Consider the following 18,536-nt stretch of genomic DNA (forward strand, 5'->3'; position numbering starts at 1 on the left):
ACTGTGTTGAAACTAAAACCCAATTGGCATCTCTGGCCACCTGTCAGCGCCTAGTAAAGGGTACCCTAGGTACCCAGGGCATGGTGACCAGAGAAGACCCCTAAGGGCTGCAGCATTTATTGTGCCACCCTTAGGGGGCCTGTACCCTTTCACCCACACACTGCCTTTGCAGGCTGAGTGTCTAAGTACAGAAATAAACAAAGAGTCGACATGGCACACGTCCCTGTGTGCCAGCCCACGAGACCCACTACCCTGGCATACCTCAGTCACCCCTCTAGCTGGGTGTCCTATGCCAGTGGTGTGGGCACAGGTGCATGAGCCCTGTGCTCCTACAGTACCCAGGGCCATTCCTGGGCACTGTAAGTACGGTACTGCCATTAAGAGTGCATGGTGCTGGGAGGTAGACATTACAAACTCCACAGCACCATGATGGCCTCACTGAAGACTGAATAGTTTGGTATCAAACCTCTCAGCACATTAAACCCGCACTGAGGACAGTGTGAGATTTAATGTAGAATGCCCCAGAGGGCCTCTTAGAGATGCCCTCTGAAACCTAACCTACAATCCACGTCTGAACTGAGAGGCTGCCTAGGCTGCCACACAGCAGACATGTTGCTGGACCCCTCGGTGGAGAGGCCCCGCTCTCCTGGGTCTGCAACAATGCACATCCTGGGTGAGGTGCTAGGTCTCCTCCCCCAGGATGGGCAGAGGTAGGCTTCAAAGGCCTGCCGCCTCTGTGAGCTTCTCCAGACCATTTGCTGTACCCAGCAACTGGCCCCCACCGGTTCCACTTTGGCAGGAAGACTGGCAGGAAACCCTACGTTAGGAAGGGGGGTGTGCCAGCCTGTGCCAACCCCACCCCTCAGGTGGGAGAGGCGAGGTGAAGCACGACCCCGGGCTCCGGCCATCTTGAAAATGGGGAGCCCTGCCCAATCACAGCTAGGCTCCTGCCCCCTCCCACCGGAGTGGAGCAGACTAGGGAGTGTACCCACCCCAGGAAAGGGACCTATTGGTCCCTGCACTTGCCGTACCTGTAACACCCCTAAATTCAGTTTTTAGGGGCTCCCTGAACCTTCCTTCCTCAGATCCCGATAAGAAAAGAAGAAAGAAGATCAAGAAGAGGAAGACCCGCCGTGCAGCTGCGAACAACAGGACGACACCCACTGACTTGGCCCCAGCCCTACCGGCCTGTCAACCCTGGAACCTGCTCCTGCTACATCCTGGCGACTCCTGCGGACAGCAACCTTGGGCAACCCGGAGGACCTGCCTGCCCTGACCCTCTAATAGACTGGGACTCCCATGAGCAGAGGCTCTGCTCCAACAGCAATCCCTCTGGTGCCAGCCAGAAACCGCGAATACAGCCCACTCTGCAAGCACCAAGCCCGGCCTGTGCCTGAGTGATCTAAGACCACGAGGCCGTTCCCCCGGAGACTGGGACCCGGAGACCAGTGCCCAAAGACCCTCCTCGACGACCCAGACGACGCCTGTAGCCTCAGAACCAGGGACCCCTCCAACCGTGACCAGCCAAGGGTAAGATTTCCCCGACACCCTAATACACCCCTGCAACCGGCGCCCCATGGCCCCCTGTGCCCTCCTTTGGGGTACTCACCTCTTCTCCAAGATCCCAACTTACCTCTCGAAGTGGTGGTCGCACCTGAAGAATCTCCGTCCCCGAGTCTGCACCCTTTGTTCCCTCTTTACCTTTTCTATTGAATAACATTGAGCGCCCGACGGCTCAAAAGCACCCTGCACCCAGCCGCCCGAGTGCCCCTGGCAGGGCAACCTTTGTCCTATTCTACTTCCCCATTTGCCCTGAGCAAGTGACCAGGAGCCCAGCTCCCACAGCCGCGTGGACTGTGCTAGCCAACCCTTGAGTGTGTGAAACTTTTTGCTGACTGAGTGTGTACAGCAAATGCTTTACACTGTCCTCTGGTGCTGCCTTACTGCTCGACCAAGCTACCACTTTTGGGAGTAAGGTCAGCCCTGACGTTAACCTCTGTTCTACCTCTGGGGTTTGTGGACTCTATGCACACTGTACCTTACTTTGGTCCAGTATATATAGAGCCACTTTCTCACATTGGTGGATCAGCGGCGGGATACAAACTTGCATTTGTTGGACTACTTGGCTACCATCTGATCACACAACAGAACACATAAATTGCCTTTAGAGTTCTGAAATTGGGTTTTCCAAAATACTAAAAATCTGGTAGGGCCTTGCTTAAGTCCCATTAGGATTTTAGAAAAATAAGTCACTACAGCTAGGGTAGAGGGTTAGAACTGTCAGGTTAGAATGTCTCAAAAGAACCCTGCTGGTGGTTGAGGAGCTCGACCTCACCCCTTACTTGCACTTGAATTTCAGGGAACTGAGGTCCTTGTGCAAAACTAAAAACATAGTCATTGGCCTGCATCCAACCAAACAAGGGCTCCAGGAGCTCCTGGCTGAGTATGCAAACGGCCACCCCTCTGAACAGGGTGACAACCAGTCAGAGGAAGAAGAGGAGGAGGAGGAGGATAATAATAATCCCCCCATCTCTAGGGAAGTAAGGGTCCCCATACCCTTCACTCCAAGAGTCAACTTCTTGGAGCCTGGGAACCACGCATGTGGGCTAGGCCCTAGGGAACACATTGGGAAGAGCCCCAATGAAGAGGACAACTTATTAGCAAAGTTGGCCAAGAGATTAGACCTAGAGTCTAGACTCCTGGCTCTGGAAAAAGAAAGAAAAGAGCTGGGGTTAGCCCCCTTCTCTGGTGGCAGCAATACCAATAATAAGGATAGAGAGCAATCTTGTGATCCTAACATCCCCAACGGGATTGTCCCTAAATTTGAGGAAGGTGATGATATCACCAAGTGGTTCACAGCCTTTGAGAGGACCTGTGACATGAGAGGATTAAAGAAACCTCTCTGGGGGGCACTCCTGTGGGAACTGTTCTCTAGTAACTGCAGAGACAGGCTTCTGACCCTCTCTGGGCCAGATGCATGGTCATATGACCTCATGAAGAAGACTCTGATTGAGGGATATGGGCTCACTACTGAGGAGTACAGAATTAGGTTCAGGGGGGCTCACAAAACCCAGACCCAATCCTGGTAAATCAGTAAAGGCACTGGATGGTTGGTTTACTGGACACAATGTGCATGACTTTTCTGGTCTTTACAATTTGTTTATGAAGGAACACATTTTGAGTAATTGCACAAATGAAACATTGCATCAGCATTTGGTAGACCTAGGTCTAATTTCTCCCCAAGAATTGGGAAAGAAGGCAGAACATTAGGTCAAGACTAGGGTGACCAGGACAACCACTGGGGGTGACCAAAAGAAGGTGGTCACGAAACCTCCCCAGGGGAAAGGTGGTGAGAATTCCCAAGATAAAAAGTCTGAGTCTTCCAAAGGGCCCCAAAAACCCGTACAGGTGGGTGGGTCCCAAACTACTCCCTATGTGCCTCAGCCCTATAGGGGGAAAAACTTTGATCCTAGCAAGGCCTATTGTAACAACTGTAAAAAGTTGGGACATTTAACTGTAGACCAGAACTGCCCCTACAACAAAGCCCCTAAGGCACCCAGTACAGTCACTCCCGGACGGCAAGTCTAGAGATGGGATCAGAGGAATGTCCAGAGCAAATCTGGGAATACACTCAAGCTAGTCTAGTCTCCTTGGGGGAAATAGATTTTGTCAATGTAGCTGGGTTACCACCCAACTTGAAAAAATATTTGCAATACCCCTTTATTAGTCGAACTAGAGTAGAATCCCTGAGGGATACAGGTGCCAGTGTCACTATGGTGAAAGATATACTGGGGTCCCCAGAGCAATACTTGATTGGGATAACTTACCCAGTCACCAATGCTGACAGTGTTACCACTAATCGCCCTATGGCTATGGTGACACTAGGTTGGGGGCGGTTACTGGCCTGAAACTAGTGGTGGTCTCTCCACAGTTACCAGCTGACTGTCTGCTTGGAAATGACCTGGAAACTTCAGCCTGGGCTGAAGTTGAGCAAATAACCCATGCAGCCATGCTGGGTATTCCTAGACTGGTGTGTGTGCAAACCAGAGCACATAGCAAAAAGAAGGGTGCACAAGTAGGTTTGGAGCCTGAAAATATGTCCCAACCAACCAAGAGAAAGAACCAGAAGACTGGGGGACCAGCATCTATACACAGCAAACCACTCAGGACCCCCTCCCCAGGGAGAGGACTTGGAAACCCTAGAGGGAACTGAGCCCATGGAGCTTGAGCCTTACCAGGTTGAACTCCTGGGCCCAGGGGGACCCACTAGTGAAGAGCTGTGCCAGGGACAGCAAGACTGTCCCACTCTTGAAAGCCTGAGGCGGCAAGCTGTTTCAGAAGCTCAGGGAGATGTCAGTGTGTGGGGTGGTGGAGAAGCAGACCAGGAGGCAGGAGTATCTGGTTCAGTGGGTTTATTGTCAAACAGAGTTTTAATGGGGAAAACGAGTCGTAGACACTATAGTCTTTTTAACAAAACAGTCTGTTAACAAAGGAGGGGCACTCTTCCGGTGCAAAGCCTTCTGGTACTTGTAGTCGACTTCACCACTTCTCTTGTGCTTCTAACAACGCTGGGGTCTTTAACGCCAGGATTGATGGCGGTCGCTTGCCGATACCCAAAAGGAAATGAAGAAAACAAAAGAGTCCTGTAAGGGGGGGGGGGGGGGGGGGCTCACAGTCTATATCCTTTGACGCAGGAGCCAGGGGGAAGTGTGGGAATCGTCACCTCTACCATCACCAGTGTTCACGCCTGCACTGCCTTTTACGCCGAGGACGGTCGCGGCTCAAAGACTCCCACTTTTTCCCCGCCCTTAGATCCCTCTAGTGCGCGACCCCAAACCGAGGAAATGCGCCCCCGTACCTTGTGGAGCCACGTCCCTCCGAGGCCGTGGCTCGAGTTGTCGCGTTGCCAGGTAGGGTCTGGCTGCCCGTCTGTTTCGTCCTCTCGTTCCGTTCTGCTCCGGTTCTCCACTCCGGGTGACGAGTCTGCTACCTCCTCCTGCAGGCTTCTGTCCCACGGCAACACCATATACGTCCGGGCAAGCGTCCTCTCCTGGCGTTCTTTGTCCGTTCGTCCTCTTGAACACCCGCTTTCCTCGGCGGCTTCCCATTTAAAGCCCTCCGCCCCACGTGACCTGTGTAACTCTGTGAAGCCCGTCGCCTTAAAGGGCCAGCTCTCCGCGGGCACACTCTGAAAAAACATGAGAGGAGACGGGGAAAGACATTCCGATGTAGGCACTGCGGACTGTACATCCTGCTCTTCTTCACACACCCCTACCCCAGATTGTTCACGTTCGGGGAACAATGGAAAACGGGAAAGGAAATCAGCATTCGCATTCTCCGTACCCTTCCGGTGGATAACCTCAAAAGAGTAAGGTTGCAACGAGAGGAACCACATGAGAATACGCGGATTGTTCCCCTTTTTGCGACTCATCCACAGCAAGGGAGCATGGTCCGTAAAGAGCAGAAAGTGGGTGCCCTCCAGATAATACCGGAGTGTTCGAGGCATATGGGCTGCAGATGGTACATTTATGAATAGATCGCCATCTGGTGTTGGGCTCGGATGATTGCACTTTGTTTTTCTTCTGGAGAAGTCTTTGTCGTCATAGGTGACTCCTCCTCTCGGTGTTAGTGCGCATGGGCATCGGCTCCATCCTTAGATTGTTTTTTTCCGCCATCGGGTTCGGATGAGGATCGAAGCGCTCCGGACCGACTTCAACAAAGAAGGTTATAACCGGCGCGTATTCCTTTCCAAATCGACGGTATCGTTATCGAACGCGACTGCACCCCATACCGACGCGATTCGAAGGACGACGACTACGAGAAACTCGACGTAGTCCAGCCCGGGGTCCATGGAAAGGACTCCATTCAAAAAATGTCCAACGTGTGGTGCTAAGTTCCCACACAAGGACCTACACGAAGTGTGCAACCTCTGCTTGTCCCCTGAACACGAATCCAGGGACTGTGAGGCCTGTGCAGCATTCTCGTCAAAGTCGACGATTAGAAACCGTCGAGCCCGAAGACACGAGGTATCGAGAATGCAGTCACAAGCAATCCCGGAGCTGTTCGAGGACCAGCAACCAGAAGAGGAGGAAGAAGAGGCCGACGAGGCGGGGTCAGAAGCGGACGAGTCCGACGTCGAGGAATTCGACGTCCAACAAACCGTGAGTGACGACGTCCCTTTACCGAAAAACAGACCCCGCACGGTGTCGACCCCGCCCTCGAGCCCGGTCAGACAACCGAAAAAAGTTTCCAACGCCCCGCCTTCGAGCCCGGCAACGAAACAGAAACCGAAACACTCGGTCCCCCATCATAGTGGTTCCGGTTCCGATAAACCAACCACATCGACACCGAAGCACCAAGTAAAGGAAAGCTCGAAGTCGAAGCAGTCCATGTCGACACCGAAGCACGCTTCGGCGCCGAAAACACCCTCGACACCGGGGACATCTTCGATACCGAAGAAGTCGGATCCGAACAAAACTTCGGCACCGAAAATACAAATGGACATTTCAAAGAAAAGACACCTTTCGGAACCGAAAACTGCGGTACCGACACAGGAACATGGAACGGATCCTAAACAAAAGACTTTGTTTATTGACCCAAAGACTGGCAAGGTAGTCACAGAGCTACCTAAAAAGAGGAAACATGAACATTTGGACGACAAGGCTCATCCAAAGAAGAGAACAATGGGGACGAATACAACTCCTCCCCCTTCTCCCAAACCTCACACACCATCTCCGCCTATTCCTCACAATAGGCCAGATATTCCTCCCACACGTCCATCTACACCTACAACAGATGGAGAAAGTGACACAGGGGAGGGGGGACACCCTGGGGATGATGAGGACACAATCCCAGAGGAGGCAGACCCATGGGAGGAGTATAATGTGGGATCAGGTAATGATACCGACCTTGAGTCATATCCCTCAAAACCTTCACCTCCTGATGACAATACTGGGTTTGCACAACTCATTACTAGAGCAGCAACATTTCATAAGGTAGACCTACATACAGAACCTCTAGTACAGGACTTCTTATTAGAGACACTACCTACTGCACAAAGAACATCAGGAACACTACCAATGCTAAAAGGCCTTCTCAGTCATACATCAGAGATATTCAAAGACCCAGTGAGGGCTAGGGTATTGAACCCAAGAATTGATAAAAAATATAGGGCAGCTCCAAAAGACCCAATATACATTAAGGGACAAATTCCTCTAGACTCACTAGTGGTCACAAACGCTCGCAAGAGAGCAAACTCTTTATCTACGGGAGAAGCGCCACCTCCTGACAAGGAGTCTAAACTAATAGATGCCTCTGGCAAGAGAGTAGCATCTCAAGCGGCAAACAGTTGGCGCATAGCTAATACGCAAGCACTACTTGCAAGGTATGACAGAGCGCATTATGATGAGTTAGAAACACTCATCAAACATCTCCCTAAAGAACATCAAAATAGAGCTGATCAACTTATACAAGAAGGGAAGTTAATTACTAACACTTCAATAAAGTGCGCCCTAGACGCGGCAGAAACTGCGGCAAGGTCGACAAATACAAGCATCATGCTAAGGAGACATGCATGGCTCAGAGTGTCAGGATTCAAACAAGAGGTACAAACCTCGTTACTTAATCAACCTTTTGATGGGAAAACACTTTTTGGCACAGGGACAGATGAGGCCCTAGAAAAGATGAAAAAAGATACAGAAACGGCTAAATCAATGGGAGCATTGCAGCAGCCGACACAAAGAGGTTCCTTTCGTAGATCCACCTATAGAGGAGGATCCAAAAGTACAGGTACAAACCAACAGCAAACCTCTTTTACACCTACATCACCCAGAGGTAATTCTAGAGGTGGATACAGGGGTAACAACAACAAGGGTAGAGGTCGCGGAAACAACAACAACCGCAACTCTCCAACCCCAAAACAGTGACTTCATAGAGCTTCCCCCAGACCATATAACACCGGTAGGGGGACGCCTATCACAGTTCCTACCTGTCTGGGAAAACATCACATCAGACAAGTGGGTAAGACAAATTATCCAACATGGTTATTGCCTAGAACTCACAGCTACCCCACCAAACATCCCCCCCAAACAGCGTCCAATGAAACAAGATCACCTGACACTGTTAAAACAGGAAGTAATATCACTGCTAGAAAAGCATGCCATAGAGAAGGTTCCACAGCACCAACAGGGAACAGGAGTATACTCACTATACTTCCTAATCCCCAAAAAGGATGGGTCTCTAAGGCCAATACTGGACCTAAGACCTCTCAACGCATACATAAATTCGGAACATTTCCACATGGTCACGCTCCAACAAGTACTTCCTTTACTGAAGAAAGGGGACTTTCTTTCTACACTGGATCTAAAAGACGCTTACTTTCATATCCCTATTCACAAAGCCCACAGGAAATACCTCAGGTTTGTGGTAGAAGGACAACATTATCAGTTCAAAGTCCTCCCATTTGGTGTCACGACGGCACCAAGAGTGTTCACAAAATGCCTGGCAGTGGTAGCAGCTCACCTAAGAAGACAACAAATTCATGTCTTCCCATACTTGGACGACTGGCTAATAAAAGCCAGGTCGCAAGAGGAGTGTCTGCAACACACACAAAAGACAATTCAGCTACTACACCAGCTAGGGTTCACGGTGAACTACACAAAGTCACACCTACAACCAAACAAAGTTCAACAATATCTGGGGGCTACCATAGACACAGAAAAAGCCAAAGTGTACCCCAACGCAATAAGAGTCCAAGCAATGCTTACAATCATTCAGAGATTTCAGCCACAACACTCACTAACAGCAAGAGTGTTCATGCAGCTACTAGGCATGATGTCATCCTGCATACTGCTAATACCATATGCAAAACTACAAATGCGTCCGCTACAAGAATGCTTAGCGACACAGTGGAATCAGGCTCAAGGACAGATTACGGATCTGGTGTTGGTAGACGACCGCACACACCGCTCTCTGAAGTGGTGGAACAGAACAAACATTACCAAGGGGCGGTCGTTCCTAGAGCCAATTCCACAGGTGACAATAACAGCAGACGCATCGCTCACCGGATGGGGAGCACATATGGACAAATACACAGTACAAGGAAGGTGGAGTGTGCAGGAAAAAACACTGCACATCAACTATCTAGAACTACTGGCAGTGTTTCTAGCATTGAAAGCCTTTCAGATACATGTTATCCACAAAGCAGTCCTGATCAGAACAGACAACATGACAGCCATGTATTATATTCAAAAACAGGGGGGGACGCACTCTCTCCAATTATCCAGACTGGCACAGGAGATTTGGAGATGGGCCATTCCTCAAAACATCTATCTGTTAGCCGAACACCTACCAGGAGTTCAAAACCAGATAGCAGACATCTTAAGCAGACAGTCGGAACAAATACACGAATGGGAACTGCACCAACAAATACTGCAGCCATTCTTCCAAAGATGGGGACAACCAGAGATAGACCTATTTGCCACTCATCAGAACGCAAAATGCCAAAGCTTCGCATCCAGGTACCCACATCACCTGTCGCAGGGCAATGCGTTATGGATAAATTGGTCCAACAAATTTGCATACGCTTTTCCCCCTCTCCCACTAATCCCATTAGTGGTCAGGAAACTGCAACAACATTCAATGACCATGATACTAGTAGCACCCACGTGGGCAAGACAGCCGTGGTTCACCACGCTCCTGCAACTCTCACAAGTGCCACATCAAAAGCTACGAATTCTACCCATGCACCTTACACAGAACCATGGAGAGATAATGCACCCAGATCCAACTCAATTGAACTTAGCGATCTGGCTCCTGAAATCCTAGAATTTGGGTACTTAGATCTCCCCCCAAATTGCATGGAAATAATTAAACAAGCGAGACGTCCAACCACCAGAGCATGCTATGCAGCTAAGTGGAAGAGGTTTGCTATACACTGCACTAATAACAATATCAACCCTCTAGACGTATCAACAAGGGAGATTATTTGCTACTTGTTACACTTACAGCAATGTAATCTAGCGTACACATCTATCAGAGTACATCTAGCAGCTATAGCAGCATACCTACAAAACAGGCAGCGCATATCACTGTTCAGAGTACCAGCGATAAAAGCATTCATGGAAGGTCTTAAAAGAGTAATTCCACCAAGATTACCACCTACCCCAGTCTGGAACCTCAACGTAGTACTCACCAGACTAATGGGGCCACCCTTCGAACCTATGCATAGGTGCGAAATACAATTCCTTACATGGAAGGTGGCATTCCTTATAGCCATTACCTCACTCAGAAGAGTAAGCGAGTTACAGGCATTAACAATACAAGAACCATTCCTACAGATACACCAGAATAAAGTGGTTCTTAGAACAAACCCAAAGTTCTTGCCTAAGGTAATTTCAGCATTCCACATCAATCAGCCAGTGGAATTACCAGTCTTCTTTCCAAAGCCACAGACGGTGGCAGAAAGGGCTCTACATACACTAGATGTTAAAAGAGCCATTTCATACTACATAGAAAGAACACAAGGTTTCAGGAAAACTAAACAACTATTTGTAGCTTTTTCCCCAACACATAAGGGCAATCCTATCTCTAAAGCAGGCATCGCAAGATGGATTGTAAGATGCATACAAATATGTTACATTAAAGCAAAGAGAGCATTAACTGTTCCTCCTAGAGCTCATTCCACAAGAAAACTAGGAGCATCTATGGCATTCTTAGGGAACATTCCCCTAGATGACATATGTAGAGCAGCAACTTGGTCTACACCACATACATTCACAAAGCACTACTGTGTTGATGTACAGGCTGCACAACAAGCCAGAGTGGGCCAAGCTGTATTAAAAACTCTATTTCAGACAGTTGCGACAGACACTGGTGACCACCGCTAGGGAGGTAACTGCTGTACAATCTATTCATAAATGTACCATCTGCAGCCCATATGCCTCGAACGGAATATGCTACTTACCAGTATGCATCTGTTCTTGGCATAGAGGGCTGCAGAGTGGTACATGCCCTCCCTGCCTCCCCGGAAACCTGTGTCTGTCCCAACATTATCTTATTTAGATACATTTACATGGGCATATCTTTATGTACTACACTACACTACTCCATCTAACCCTACTATGGCAAAACAATCTAAGGATGGAGCCGATGCCCATGCGCACTAACACCGAGAGGAGGAGTCACCTATGACGACAAAGACTTCTCCAGAAGAAAAACAAAGTGCAATCATCCGAGCCCAACACCAGATGGCGATCTATTCATAAATGTACCACTCTGCAGCCCTCTATGCCAAGAACAGATGCATACTGGTAAGTAGCATATTCCTTCTTAATCGCCCACTTAATGGAAAGGCACTCCTTCTCAATTATAGGGTACTTCTGCTCCCTAGGAAACAGTTTCCGGCTGATGAAAAGGATAGGATGTTCAATGCCTTCAGCTGATGCTTGGGATAAAACAGCCCCCAGACCATGTTCAGACGCGTCTGTGTGTAGTAAGAATGGTTTTGAGAAATCAGGAGATCGTAGAACAGGGGCAGTTGTTATGGCCGCTTTCATCTCTTGAAAAGCCTTCCTTGCACCAGGTGGGGGTTGGTGAAGGTCCCTGTCCTTGACGTTCTTTTGGAGTAGATTAGTTAAGGGCGTTGCTAGTTCAGAGTACTGGGGTATGAAGCGCCTGTAATACCCAAGGAGCCCCAGGAACGCCCTAATTTCTTTTTTTTTTTATGGAAAAGGGACCTCCACTATAGCTTTCACTTTCTCTGACTGAGGCTCTATGACTCCATTACCCAAGAGATAGCCCAGGTATTTCACCTTTCTAAATCCAGCTTTTGATTTTCTTGCATTAACATGCAGGCCCGCGGCTTGAAGAGCGGCAAAGACTTGGGTACAGTGTTGCAGATGGGTGTCCCAGTCTGGGCTGAATATGACTATGTCATCCAGGTACGCGGATGAATAGTCCTAGTGGTTTTGCAATACCTGATTCATTAGTCGCTTCAACGTGGCAGGCGCCCCATGCAACCCAAAGGGTAGGACTGTAAACTCGTAAAGTCCGCTAGGGGTAACAAAAGCGGTCTTCTCTTGGTCCTCCGGTTTGAGCGGTACCTGCCAATAACCTTTGGTAAGGTCAAGAGTAGTGATAAACTGAGCTTCTCCTAATTTTTCTATAAGCTCATCTACCCTTGGAATGGGGTAGGAATCGCACTTAGAGATAGAGTTCACAGCGCGAAAATCAATACAAAACCGGACAGAGCCGTCCGGTTTTGACACTAATACTATTGGGGAAGACCACTTGCTTTTTGAGGGTTTGATGACGCCTAACTCCAACATAGTCTCTACTTCCTTTTCTATTGCCTGTCTTCTTGCAGCCGGTATTCTATATGGCTTTTGTTTCACTATTTTCCCTGGCTGAGTATTGATAGTATGTTCTGCTAGAGTAGTTCTCCCGGGCAAATCCGAGAAGATATGTGCAAAAGGGGCTAGGGTGTTCTGAAGGGAGTGCACCTGATCCGTGGTTAACTCAGAATTAAGGACCAGTTGGTTCAGTGTAGACGTAGTAGAGGAGAGGATCTTGATGTTTTGTACGTCTTGAGGAGGGGGCCCCAGCCACTTCTTAAGCAGATTTATATGGTACAGTTTACATTTCCTGGGGTTGACTTGTACCCAGTAGGACGTTAGACCAACTTTTTCTGTCACTTTATAGGGGCCTTGCCAACCCGACTTTGTTTTTCCTATTGCAGCAGGCAAAAGAACCAAAACCCAGTCGCCTACAGACAACTGTCTCCACTTCTTCCCTCTGTTGTACAGAAGTTGTTGTTTCGTTTGTGCCCTTTCAAGATTGGAATCAGCAAAGTCCCTTAATTTGTGTAATTTAGAGCGTAATCGTCTGGTATAGTCCAGAAAGGATTTAGTTTCTTCTTCTTTTTCTTGCTCCCACACCTCTTTAGTAATTTCAAGGAGACTCCTGGGTTCTCTTCCATACAGTAGTTGGAAAGGAGAACAGCCTAAGCTTGCTTGTACCTGACTCCGTACCACGTATAGGGCCAGTGGAAGCAGCATGTCCCACTCTTTCCCTTCTACCGTTAAGAGTTTCTTTAGGGTCAGTTTGAGAGTAGCGTTGTAGCGTTCACATAACCCATCCGTCTGGGGATGGTAGACTGAGGTCTTAATGTGGGAGATGTCAAGCGTTTTATATATTTGGTTCATCAATTTGGACACAAAAGGTGTCCCTTGATCAGTGAGGACTCGACCCGGGAAAACAGTTCCATCAATTTTTCTGAAATATTCTGGGTTGTAGGGGTTCGCAATGGAAAGGCTTCTGGATATCTCGTAGCATAATCCACCACAACCAAGGCATACAGGTGTCCTTTTTTTGTGCGTGGAAGGGGCCCAATACGATCCATTCCAACCCTTTCAAACGGGTTACCGATAACCGGAAGAGGTTGCAAAGGAACCGCCGGAGGTGTATAGGGGTTCTTTTTCTGGCATACCTCACATTCTTGACAAAACTTAGTAACGTGTGAAAATATCCCTGGCCAGTAAAAGTGTCGTAACAACATTTGTATTGTCTTTTGTGCCCCTCTGTGTCCAGCCAATAGGTGAGAATGCGCAAAAAACAGGACCTGTTCCCTAAATGCCTGAGGTACTAACAGCTGAGGGGTGTCTCCCTGCTTTCCTACCCTATACAACAATTCATTTTGTATTACAAAGGAGGGATATGTCGGAGATGCCTGTTCTGCCTGTTCCCAAGCTGGGCGGAAGGTTGGGTAATTTTTTTGGGCATACCTAAAACTGGTATCCATGAGCCAGGGAGCTTGAGTGAGGAGTGTGGAATGGGGCGATGGGGAAGATGGGTGTTTCTGTAACCTTTCCTGTAAAAGAAACAAAAAGGACGGGTTATCCTGGCCTATTATCATCTGTTCTGGTAGAGTAGGGACAACCCCAAGCCTAACATCCAAGATTTGCCCTGTAGGAAGTGTCACTGGAATTCCTATCAAGGGGTAGGTCCTCACATCCCCATGGACACACCTAATGGGAACCGTTCCCTTCATTACCCTATGGGAAGGAGGCACTAAGGATTGCAGAATGACTGATTGCTTACAACCGGAATCAAGTAGAGCTTTTACTGTTGTCCCGTCTACCTGTACACTTACGTGAAAACTAGGACCCAGTTCTGCTGAGTATAGAATGGAACGTGGTATACATCCAATGTCCATGGGCTCTTCCTGCGGTTTCTTCCTGGGACAATTGCTAGCGATATGGCCCCATTCTCCGCATTCAAAGCATTGTGGATTGCGAAGGGGAGAAGGCTCTAACTTGAACGGTTTCGGCTTCAGGGACTCTGGGGTTGGTTTGACGGGTTTCTTTTCCTGTTTACCCACACTACCTACGGGTTTTGGGGTCTTGTCTGTGTCCCAAGGTAACGCCCTAGGTTGCGCTCTGTAAAATGTTGTGGCCATCTCTACTGCTTGTTCAGGGCTAAGGTGGTAGTGTTGTTTGAGCCACCTCTGAATAGGATATGGGAGAGCCTTGAGATATTGTTCCAAGTATATCATTGCCATAATCTCATCTTTGGAATGGTTCTGGGGTTGTAACCACTTATCAGCAGCTGCCTTTAGCTTGAAGTACAAGGTTTTTGGATTGTCCGATGATGTGCCTCTTTCTTTCCTGAATTTGACCCTGTAGGCCTCAGCGTCCATACCCATGTGGTCTAGGATAAGTTCTTTAATTTCCTTATATGGGGGTGTTACCATTGGGGTTAGCTACTTGGTAAGCAGCTTGGGCTTCTCCGGATAGGAGAGGAGCAAGGAAGAAAGGCACTTAGCTTCGGGCCAACCAGAGGCCTGTGCTGCCCTCTCAAAATTGAGAAGAAAGGCATCGGGGTCCTCTCCGGTGGCATACTTTTGAAGGGAAACATTAGGTCCAGTACCCGCACGTATTTGTAGTTGTGTGGTTAGATCCCTACGGTCATCAGCCACCTTCAACATCTGGTCGGCGTGATTTGCTAGGCCGTCTTTTATAAGTTCCCGGTCTGCATTGGCAGAGGACATCTGTTTTTCCGCCGCCCATTCTAACTTTTCCTGGCCCCGAATTAACTGTTGGATAAGGTTTTCCATCTTGGAGGTGACCTATGATCCCACTTCTGACACCACGTGTGGGGTGGTGGAGAAGCAGACCAGGAGACAGGAGTATCTGGTTCAGTGGGTTTATTGTCAAAAAGAGTTTTTATGGGGAAAAAGAGTCGTAGACACTATAGTCGTTTTAACAAAACAGTCTTTTAACAAAGGAGGGGCACTCTTCCGGTGCAAAGCCTTCTGGTACTTGTAGTCGACTTCACCACTTCTCTTGTGCTTCTAACAACGCTGGGGTCTTTAACGCCAGGATTGATGGCAGTCGCTCGCCGATACCCAAAAGGAAAAGAAGAAAACAAAAGAGTCCTGTAAGGGGGGGGGGCTCACAGTCTATATCCTTTGACGCAGGAGCCAGGGGGAAGTGTGGGAATCGTCACCTCTACCATTACCAGTGTTCACGCTTGCACTGCCTTTTACGCCGAGGACCGTCGCGGCTCAAAGACTCCCACTTTTTCCCCGCCCTTAGATCCCTCTAGTGCGCGACCCCAAACCGAGGAAATGCGCCCCCGTACCTTGTGGAGCCACGTCCCTCCGGGCCGTGGCTCGAGTTGTCACGTTGCCAGGTAGGGTCTGGCTGCCCGTCTGATCCGTCCTCTCGTTCCGTTCTGCTCCGGTTCTCCACTCTGGGTGACGAGTCTGCTACCTCCTCCTGCAGGCTTCTGTCCCACGGCAACACCGAATACGTCCGGGCAAGCGTCCTCTCCTGGCGTTCTTTGTCCGTTGGTCCTCTTGAACACCCGCTTTCCTCGGCAGCTTCCCATTTGAAGCCCTCCGCCCCACGTGACCTGTGTAACTCTGGGAAGCCCGTCGCCTTAAAGGGCCAGCTCTCCGTGGGCACACTCTGAAAAAACATGAGAGGAGACGGGGAAAGGCATTCCAATGTAGGCACTCCGGACTGTACATCCTGCTCTTCTTCACACAGTGGTACCCACAGAGCTTATTGGGGAGAACGATTACTGTATGCTGAGGCAAGAAACCCCACTCCTGGAGCCACCAGGAGAGTGGTAGTGCCACAGAAGTACAGGGAGTACCTCTTAACTTTGGCTCATGACATCCCCCTAGCTGGACATCTGGGGCAAAAAAAACTTGGGAAAAACTAGTCAGGTACTTCTACTGGCCCCAGATGCACCAAAAGGTGAAGGAGTTTGTGAGCTCCTGTGTTACCTGTCAGGCCAGTGGCAAGACAGGTGGCCACCCAAAGGCCCCCCTGATACCACTGCCAGTGGTGGGGGTACCTTTTGAAAGGGTAGGGGTGGACATTGTGGGTCCACTGGAACCTCCAAAACAGCCTCGGGGAACAAATTCATTCTAGTAGTATCATGCTACTAGGTACCCTGAAGCAATTCCCCTTAGGGTTACTACAGCTCCTGCAGTAGCCAAGGCCCTCCTTGGTGTCTTCACTAGGGTTGGGTTTCCTAAGGAGGTGGTTTCAGACATAGGTTCCAACTTCATGTCTGCTTACCTGAAACACATGTGGAAGGAGTGTGGTGTGCAGTACAGGTTTACTACCCCATACCATCCACAAACCAATGGCCTTGTTGAGAGATTCAACAAGACATTGAAAGGCATGATCATGGGACTCTCTGAAAAACTCAAAAGGAGATGGGATGTCCTATTGCCATGCCTGCTTTTTGCTTATAGGGAAGTGCCACAGAAGGGAGAAGGGTTTTCCCCCTTTGAGCTTCTGTTTGGTCATCCTGTAAGGGGACCACTTTGTCTGGTGAAAGAGGTTTGGGAGAGGCCTCTCCAAGACCCCAAACAAGACATTGTGGAGTATGTGCGTGGCCTAAGGTCCAGAATGGCTGAGTATATGGAAAAGGCATCCACGAAGAGGCCAGCCAGGAGCTTCAGAAGCACTGGTATGACCAAAAAACTGCACTGGTTGAATTTCAACCTGGGCAACAGGTGGGGGTTTTAGAGCAAGTGGCACCAAGGACTCTCCATGACAAAAAGAGTGAGGTCACTTACCTAGTGGACCTGGGCACAAGCAGGACACCCAATAGGGTTATCCATGTGAACTGCCTTAAGCTCTATCATGACAGGGCTGACATCACCATGCTGATGGTGACTGATGAGAAACAGGAAGCAAAGCGTGAACCTCTCCCTGACCTCCTTCCTTGCAGACCAAAAGATGGATCAGTGGATGGAGTAGTCTTTTCAGACACCCTCTCTGCCCAACAGCAGACTGACTGCAAACAAGTTTTGCAACAGTATGCTAGTCTCTTTTCCCTGACGCCTGGTCTGACCAGCTGGTGTACCCATGATGTGGACACTGGTGACAGTAACCCTGTCAAAAACAAAATCTATCGACAATCAGACCAAGTCAAGGAAAGCATCAGAGCTGAAGTCAGCAAGATGCTGGAGTTAGGGGTTATTGAACCCTGTCAGAGCCCCTGGGCTAGCCGAGTGGTTCTGGTCCCCAAAAACCTCATCCCCAGGGTGGAAAGAGAGAGATGAGGTTCTGTGTGGACTATAGAGGGCTCAATTCTGTCACCAAGACAAATGCGCACCCCATTCCAAGAGCAGATGATTTGATAGATAAGTTGGAGGCAGCCTAATTACTCAGTACCTTTGACTTGACTGCAGGGTACTGGCAGATTGGCATGGCCCCAGGAGCAAAAGAGAAAACCGCATTCTCCACCCCTTATGGGCACTATCAGTTTACTGTAATGCCTTTTGGGTTAAATAATCCCCCTGCCACCTTCCAGAGGTTGGTGAACCAAGTCCTGACTGGGTTGAAGTCCTTTAGTGCAGCTTATCTTGATGATATTGCTGTCTTTAGCTCCACCTGGCAGGATCACCTGATTCACCTTGGGAAGGTTCTACAAGCCCTGCAATCTGTTGGACTGACTATCAAGGCATCCAAATGCCAGATAGGGCAGGGCACTGTGGTGTACTTGGGCCACCTTGTTGGTTGAGGCCAGGTCCAACCCTTACAGCCCAAGATCCAGAGTATCCTGGACTGGGCAGCTCCAACAACCCAGACCCAAGGCAGGGCATTCCTTGGCTTGACTGGGTACTACAGGAGGTTTGTGAAGGCCTATGGGTCCATTGTGACTCCCCTCATAGAACTCACCTCCAAGAAAATGCCCAAGAAAGTAAACTGGACTGTTAGCTGCCAAAAGGCTTTTGACACCCTGAAAGAAGCAATGTGCTCAGCACCCATTCTGAAAGCACCAGACTACTACAAGCAGTTCATAGTGCAGAATGATGCCTCAGAGCTGGGGATAGGAGCGGTCCTATCCCAGATCAATGAGGAAGGCCAAGACCAACCTGTTGCTTTTATAAGCAGGAGGCTACTCCCCAGAGAGCAGCGCTGGAGTGCCATTGAGAGGGAGGCCTTTGCTGTTGTTAGGTCCCTGAAGAAGTTGCGGCCTTAATTGTTTGGAACTCACTTCTTGGTTCAAAC

General features: G+C 49.2%; 1 protein-coding gene across 1 annotated transcript in view; it reads left to right on the forward strand.

The window, feature by feature from the left end:
- The window catches only part of LOC144799663 (AP-1 complex subunit mu-1), a 132,076-nt gene that overhangs the window by 102,981 nt on the left and 10,559 nt on the right, over positions 1–18,536 (forward strand). The gene's annotated exons all lie outside the window — the stretch shown is intronic.

This window comes from Lissotriton helveticus, chromosome 12, assembly GCF_964261635.1.
Source record: "Lissotriton helveticus chromosome 12, aLisHel1.1, whole genome shotgun sequence".
In the NCBI taxonomy this organism is placed as follows: domain Eukaryota; kingdom Metazoa; phylum Chordata; class Amphibia; order Caudata; family Salamandridae; genus Lissotriton; species Lissotriton helveticus.